Source organism: Dysidea avara, chromosome 5 (assembly GCF_963678975.1).
Source record: "Dysidea avara chromosome 5, odDysAvar1.4, whole genome shotgun sequence".
NCBI lineage: Eukaryota > Metazoa > Porifera > Demospongiae > Dictyoceratida > Dysideidae > Dysidea > Dysidea avara.
Window position 1 is genome coordinate 37,682,648 of NC_089276.1, and position 8,295 is coordinate 37,690,942.

Consider the following 8,295-nt stretch of genomic DNA (forward strand, 5'->3'; position numbering starts at 1 on the left):
TCCTGGTAAAATACTCTTGTTTACGTAATTCACCAATAGTTTTAATTCTTATGAGAGTACATATTATAAGTCACCTTTATAAAATCTTGGGCATTGAATTTTTACAGAATCGTAATCATTGATACCATAACGAAATTATCTTTGTATGCAATTTCTGTCACGACATAAACTGGTTACATGTCAAGACATAAACTAGGTTATTTCATGTGATTTTGTCATGATATCTCGCTATACTATTTTGGCATTGCCCGTATGGTTTTACTAAAGATTGTGACAAACTGGGGTATACTCTACACAAGAATGACAAGATCTTTTGGCTCATTTTTGCTACAAATTATAGAGCTATACCTATTTGGTTACAAAATCTTATGAAGCTATTGTGCCCCTAATTAAGAAACCTCTGAGAGGAAGTGTCATGGATACATATGCCTATACATGTGCCTCTGCTGGAAGGCATATGTACTATGTCATGGTATGCCTTCCAACAGATGTACTGAAAGTGATGTAGGATACATATAGTTTACTATTATGATAGACCAACAAAATGTGCTGCGATTTTGGATGTCAGTGTACAGAGTGGCTCAACAAAACATAAAACAAATATACTCCAAGATAAGGTGGCTATATCACTTGATGTATGGTTAAGCCTCATATGAGCAGTTATCCAACTTAAATTTAAAGTTAGCTAACCAAACACTGAATTTCAGATAGCCCTGAGGTTCTACTGTACAATTATATTGTTGCACTGCTGGACTCAGTTATATTCTCTCTAACACCTTTATGTAGATATTCCAGTCATAAGGCCACATGAATTTAATTATTGATTTCTCCAATGCTCAAAATAGCAATGCAGGAGGATGGTTTTTATTAAGCTCACATGACTCTAAATGCAGTTCTATTTTAGGTCACTCCAAGAAAATTCATTATTTCCCATTCCCCACCCGCATGCACATTCTCTTCCCGCATGGTCATTCATTATTGCTGTCAACTGAACATTTTATTCATTATTTATCCTGTGATTGTATAGAACTAGTTCAGCATTCAGAAAGCCCATTTAGCTAGCTTTTCACTGTTCAGGTTCTTAGTTTAAATATTTCTACTGTATTCTTACCTGTAAGTTAGTTATGAATTTCGAAAATAAGTATCTACAATGAATAATGGATAATGAACCGCCCGCCCGCATGTATTTTGAGGTAAATGAAATGGGAAACAAGGAATTTTCTTGGAGTGGCCTTAGCTAGTTACTAACTATGAAGTTGCTAAATAGCTACATGTAACCACCAATCACTCTCCTCTGCCACAAAAAGCATTTTTTTTTGTGAATTGTTTAGTGACTAAAGTTTAAATACTCTAATAGAACATACATCTGTACTTGAAATACTGTAATAGAGCAGTCATTTCCATTTTGGATGAAGAAGTTGAGAGTCTACTGGAAGCAGTTAAGCCATTCAATGCTTTTACTGTTAACATTGTTAGCCATAATCATGCATGCATAGTGATCAGTTAAAATTTATATTGCAGCAATTTAATTTCCAGTATCTATAATATACAGGTATTTAACAGTTGTGGTCATTACGTACAATCAGCCATTGTGTGCGTGTGATAGTAGCATGTGTGTGTGTGTGTGTGTGTGTGTGTGTGTGTGTGTGTGTGTGTGTGTGTGTGTGTGTGTGTGTGTGTGTGTGTGTGTGTGTGTGTGTGTGTGTGTGTGTGTGTGTGTGTGTGTGTGTGTGTGTGTGTGTGTGTGTGTGTGTGTGTGTGTGTGTGTGGCTGGCTGCATAGCCAAGTGGCTAGTGCCAGGGGCTATAGTTGCACTAGTTGTAAATGACTTGTGGCTATTTGTGACCGGGCCTGCGAAAACAGGGCATGTGGGCACAAACTACACCCCATCACTCTATAGGTCATATCTCAGTATTGGAAATGTATATTTCCATTCTGTAACTTGCATCATGATGCCAATTAAATGCCTACTAAGAGCTGAAAATTGCAATGCCATAGCATAATGGTACAAAATGTTATGAGTGATGAAAGTGTGAAAAAGTAGGCAAAAATCATGTGCCCACATGCCCTATTATCGCAGGCCCGGTCACATTTGATGATTGGGCTAGTTATGAAATAACCAGCTGTACCACAGAAAGTATAATAAACTCTAAGTTATGTATGCATACTTATGTGTTGTACATCTTCACAATTTACTACAGGGACTTCAGTTTCAAAAATTTCCTTTTCGTGGTCTACTACTCTTTGGTTAAAAATTGCCTTAAAATCCAATTAGTTTTAATTCTCTTCCATAAATAGAATCCAATAAATAAGATTTGCATGTATGTAAGTATATATCATGTAGTTCTTATTTTTAAAGTTTGTCTCTGTTTTCTTAAATTACTTCCAGACCTCAATTTCATTTCTCTAAAATTGCTTCCGGGTTCAATCTTGGCACACTAACATTCCAAAATTTTCTGAGTATGCCCCAGACCCTACTAGTATACAGATTTTCTTTTTACTGCACACAAGCCCTTTCCATGATAATACCTGCCCTATCACGAAAGCACTGTATGAGTCCCTATATGTAAGGTTGTCTATCTGAGTTTGTAGATAAAAATTTGAATGGAACAGATAGAATATAAAGGTACATCAAAAAAGTCCCAAAAACATTTAGTCACCACTGATAGACTCAATGTAGCTACAAATTGTATCAACCATGTATACCACTTTTCTTCATGATATGGAATGCTGCATGCTTGACTTGAACTAGTACCTGCCCTACGTGCAGGACCATCTCCACATTAAACATTTAAAGGCCGGGAACAGGGACCAAGCATTAAACATCATGTAGCGTACATGGTGATGTCACTTTTTTTTAAAGAGCATGAGGTTTCCTGCTGAAATCAATGATGCAAAACACCAAAGTTGTTTGTGGTTTTGACAGGAATGTAGTTCAATTATTCAGTGAGTCTTCCCTACCAGTGACTTCAACATGCTGTATAGAACAAACAAAAGCAGTACCTGCTTTACATGCAGGACAACTAATGCAACATAATAATTAATACAATGGGAACCAACCATTAGTGTCTTATATTGCTATGTCGATAGTACTTTAAAGTACACGATCCTTATGCCATCTTTTAAGTATATAGTGAAATGATGAACATGCATGGCTAATTATAGTTAAGTTGCATGGGAGCTAAGGTAATTATACCTACATGACAGGTGGTATACACGTGGTACAGTTTCAGTTTCTACCTTAATGTCAATAAAGAAGAGAAATGAACTTGTGCATAATTTAAAGCAAACACATGCACTTTTGCGATTATAGTTACTGCATGGCAAACAAAGGTTTGGAACTTGTCCTATGCTATGCACTTTCAGTTCTAATCGGTTGTGGTGACACATATACTTCTTGCCATACAAAAACCCAGTTTTAAAAATAATTGGCCATTAGTGAAACAGTTGTGCAAGGTCACACACATAACTACGATATTGGCATGATGGTTCCAGTATTCATTTTTCATATGCACAGTAGTTTCTGTCCAATCATGCAAGTTGCTTATTTACTGAAGCAGTAATGAGGTAAATTTGAACAAAGCCTCATACAGTTTTGCATGTCAGTGCACACCTATGTGCTTAAAACATAGATGTAGATATTCTGTAAGTATGACAAAGCTTTTACCTACTATAATACAACACACTAGACCAACACACACAGATGCATGGACAAATATGTTGGCAATCTGCCTGCCCTACCACAAAAGTGTTGTTAGAGTCACTATGATATAAGGCAGACTAGTGAAAAACTGAGTTTGTGGATGAAGACTGACCAGATAAAACAAAAAAGGTACCTTGGTATACCTGCCCTACATGCAGGACCATCTCCACGTATTTTAATGCTGGGAAGAGAGACCAAGCATTAAACACCAGCACCGCTCATGTAACTATGTAACATGCATAGTGATGTTACTTTTAAAGAACTTATGCCATCCTGCAAGTACACTGAAATTAATGATGCAAAACACCAAAGTTGTTTGTCTGCGAGGAATTTAGTTCAATTATTCAGTAAGACCTCCCTACCAGTGTCTTCAACGTGCTGTAAAGAACAACCAAAAGCATTGGTACCTCCTGTATATGTAAGGTAACAATATTGTTCTATATTGCTGTGTAGCATACATGTTGACAGTGGTTTAAAGTACATGATCCTTATGTCATCTTTTAAGTACATATAGTGAAATAAAATGAACATGCATGCAGGGTTAAACTACATGCAAGCTAAGGCAATTATACCTACATGACAAGTGGTGTACACATAGCACAGTTTCATTCTCTACATGACGTTTACCTTATTGTCAACAAAAAGAAATGAACCTATGGATAATACGAACTATTTCTTCATTGGCAGACCATGTACAACTTCAAACTGATTTAGATGATCTAGCTAAACAGTGTGATGTGTGGCAACTGAATTTCTGTTACTTAATGTAAAGTGATTCACTTTGATCGCCACACATAGCTACTATCTTAATGGTGTCTTATTGGACTCAATTAATTGTCATAAGGACTTGGGCATTATATTTGATGTGAATGTAAAGTTCCACCAACATGCTTCTAAAGTAGCTATGAAAGTGAACAGGGTATTGGCTTGTATGAACAGATGCTTTATCGATTTGAACGAAGTTGTACTGTCGCAACTGTACAAGTCAATGGTTTGATCAATATTGGAATACGGAAATGTAAAATGGAGATCCTATTATGTATTGGATCAACGTAAACTTGAGGGTGTGCAACAGTGTGCTACAAAACTTGTATCGACTTTGAGAGACAGGTCTTACATAGATCGACTGACATCAATGAATTTACCATCTCTTTTGTATAAGCACAGATGTGGTGACCTAATATTTCTTTTCAAGCTGTTAACTGGTTACTTCAATCTCAACATGAATGGTGGGTAGGGGGCTTAAGTACTTTGTATGCGTGACCTCTAGTTTGTGTGTTGTAAGAAAGAGTGAAAAAGTTGGAGTGATCTAGAGTCAACTACTTTGGTACTAGAGTAATTAATGACTGGAACAATCTTACAAGTGATATTGTGGAGAATTCTTCGTTACATAATTTTAAATCAGCTATAGATAATTACTTTTATGACTTTAGATTTATGTTAATGTAATAATTATATTTATAGTTAATTTTTGTTTATTGCATCTAATTTATGTATGTATATGTATGTAATTGAATGGGTGTACAGGCTTCTAAGCCTCAACCCAAATCACATCATAATCATAATTTAATGTCAACACAATTTGCAATTGTAGTTACTGCATGGCAAACGAAGGTTCAGAACTTACCCTATGCTATGCACTTTTAATGTTTTAATAAGTAGTAATGAGACAAATATATCTCTTGCCATGCAAACCCCATGCAGGTGTTTACACATCATCATTAATTTTTTAATATCCCATATGACCTTTAATGATCCTTTAGAGTGAAAAGATATAACAGCGGCAGATCCAAGGGGGAGAGGGGGCACGTGCTCCCTCAACAACAAAAAAATTAAAGCAATATTGTGATACTCTAATAGAGCAGTCAGTCAAATACTCTAATAGAATAGTCACCACACAAAACACTATTAAGAATCCTCCATAGTGGCTGAGTATGAAAACTAGCATCTGCAACACTATCCCATGCATGGGAACGTTTAGCCTGCTAAGAATATTTTGTAAATGAAATGCACATGATCTTGTGTATGCCATTCTTTAGGCTAATATATAGTTAGGTGGGTAGCTGAACTACTCATGACTGTCACTTATCCACAACTCTTAGTCCACTTAGAAAGCAGTATGATAATTGTGTGCATAAACCACGCTATACATTTAATTTTCAGTCCCGGAACATATTAACATAGCTTTAGCTTCTGGGGGCCAGACCCCCCCTGTTGCATGATCCATATCCCTACTGCCCTGGTGTACCCCCCCCTGCCAAACCCTGGATCCACCCCTGTGTAAGCAGGATTAGTGAAATAGTTGAGTAATTACACACACAGTTCCTCAGTGTAAACTACAGTATCTGCATGGTGCCAGTAATATCATTTCAAGATGCACAGTTATACCTGCCCAATCATGCAAATTGTTTATTTTCTACCAAGTGTGAAAGAAGCTTTTACCTACTTTAAATAACACACTGGACAAACACACAGATGGACAAATATGTTGGTGATTCGCCTACCCTACCACAAAAGTGCTATTAGAGTCTCTATGATGTAAGGCAGGTGCTGAAAAACTGTAAGCATAAGAGTTTGTAAATAAAAAAATGTGTGGAACAGATAATTATATGTTAGGGACCTACTCGACATGTTTGCTATAATGAGGTGGTCTTATTAATGAGGTCATGAAATACATCTACATTAGAGGTGTACAGATAATCATAATTGGTAGGTGTCAATAATTAGCTGTTTTTACCAATCAGCAGCAGTAATCAGTTGTAATGGGGTGTGGCCAGCAGATTATTAGTCTATTCAGCTTCAGCTTCAGCAGCTACAGTACCACTGGAGGACTGGTGTCAAAGACTCTAGCATGTACTTAGGTAATTCGTTTATGTCTTGTGGTAACCACTAAGATAAACAGTGATGGTTCAGGCCCTAGCCCACTTGTCTGACTACTGCAGTTTTCCAAGCTCTTGCAATGCAAAGCATCATGCGTTAATATTGTGTCAGTATATGCAGTTCTTTAAATACACCTGTAATGTTCTGAGGCTGTCGATTTGTATGCGTAGGCATGCTTGAAGTCCCGTGAGTCAGTAGTCATCACTGAAAATCCACTGCTGAACAACTGCACACGTACATACTTGTATAGCGCATGACACTTTGCATTGCAAGAACTTGGAAAACCGCAGTAGCAAGTTTGAGTTGAGTTAAGTGTACAATCTCACAGCAATGGCTTTATTAGCTCTACTTTTAGTGGAGCAACCTACAATCAGGTATTGGTTAACTATTGGTAAAACAGGGTAAAAGTATATCAGATAGCGGTTTTCCCTAAAAAGTGGGAATCGGTACAACACTAATCTACACTATGTGTGAGACGTATTAACATGGCTGGGGTCCTATTAATTAAATGGCCACGTATAGTTAAGGGTTCAACTTCCCCAGGTTTTACCTTCTAATCATCTTGCTTTTTCTCTCCATTCAATGTATCATCCATGGAACTCCACATCTTAGCACCCACCCTGGCGAACCTTCACTACAATCCTTACTGCAAGAAAGGAACAATTGACTAACCAACATTAACAACAATCAGTTCTACTCTATGTAATGAATACCACATTGGATGATTTACTGTCTGTCCTAGACTTCATGCTCAATGTATTGATTAGTCTAATAATTAAGTACATGCCCACGTACTGGTATAGAGCAGTTCCACAAATGATTACATTAGAAAAACATGTGACAAGAATCCATTGCCACAATGCATAAAAATTGTGTATTTGATTTTCTACTGCCACAACGCAAGTATGGATAGCTTAGACACTACAGTGTTGTATTCAATTATTATAAGGTATTAATGTACTAGAAGGACGAGAGCGTAGCTGGTCTGGTTTCTGAATCTACAATAAAATTTGGTCAGTACAATGTGATTCAAAGTGTTTATTATGCGATTCCTCCCGACCCACAACAGCTCATATCTTGAATGGTTGCCCTGTTGCTTTAAATCAGCAGCGTTACACCTATCGTCATAACCAGGTGCTTTCTGCTCTAGCCACTATGCTTACTAATGCTTTTGCTGACTGTCCATCTATTCAAGTATTTGCTGACTTGAATAACCACCAAGCCTGTGAAGCTCCTCAAGCTACCATTCCAACTTCGATTCTGATAACTCCATATCACCCTGATATTGTTGTGTACAATTCACAAGTCCATTCTGTTGCTATGTTGGAATTGACCTGTCCACTAGACTCTTCCCATCATCTGGAATCAGCACGGAATAGAAAGCAATCGAAAGTTGAATATTTACAATTATTGGCAGAATTTGACAGATTAAGTGTCTCCAGTTATTATGAAACTATCGAAATTTCATTACCAACCAGCCTCCATTGGAAACTACCTGAATTTCATCAAATTTTCCAACCCTACCATAACTATCCCCAAATCTACTGTAAGGAAATGTTTAGATGATGCTGCCTACCAAAGTATTCTAGCCTCTGAGAGGATATTTTTGGCTAGGAATAATAAAGAGTGGCTGGATGTGACTAGTATTAGCTAATTTATATAGCTTTTTTTTTTTTTTTTTATTCACACCCTTGCCATGCCCACGCAGGTTC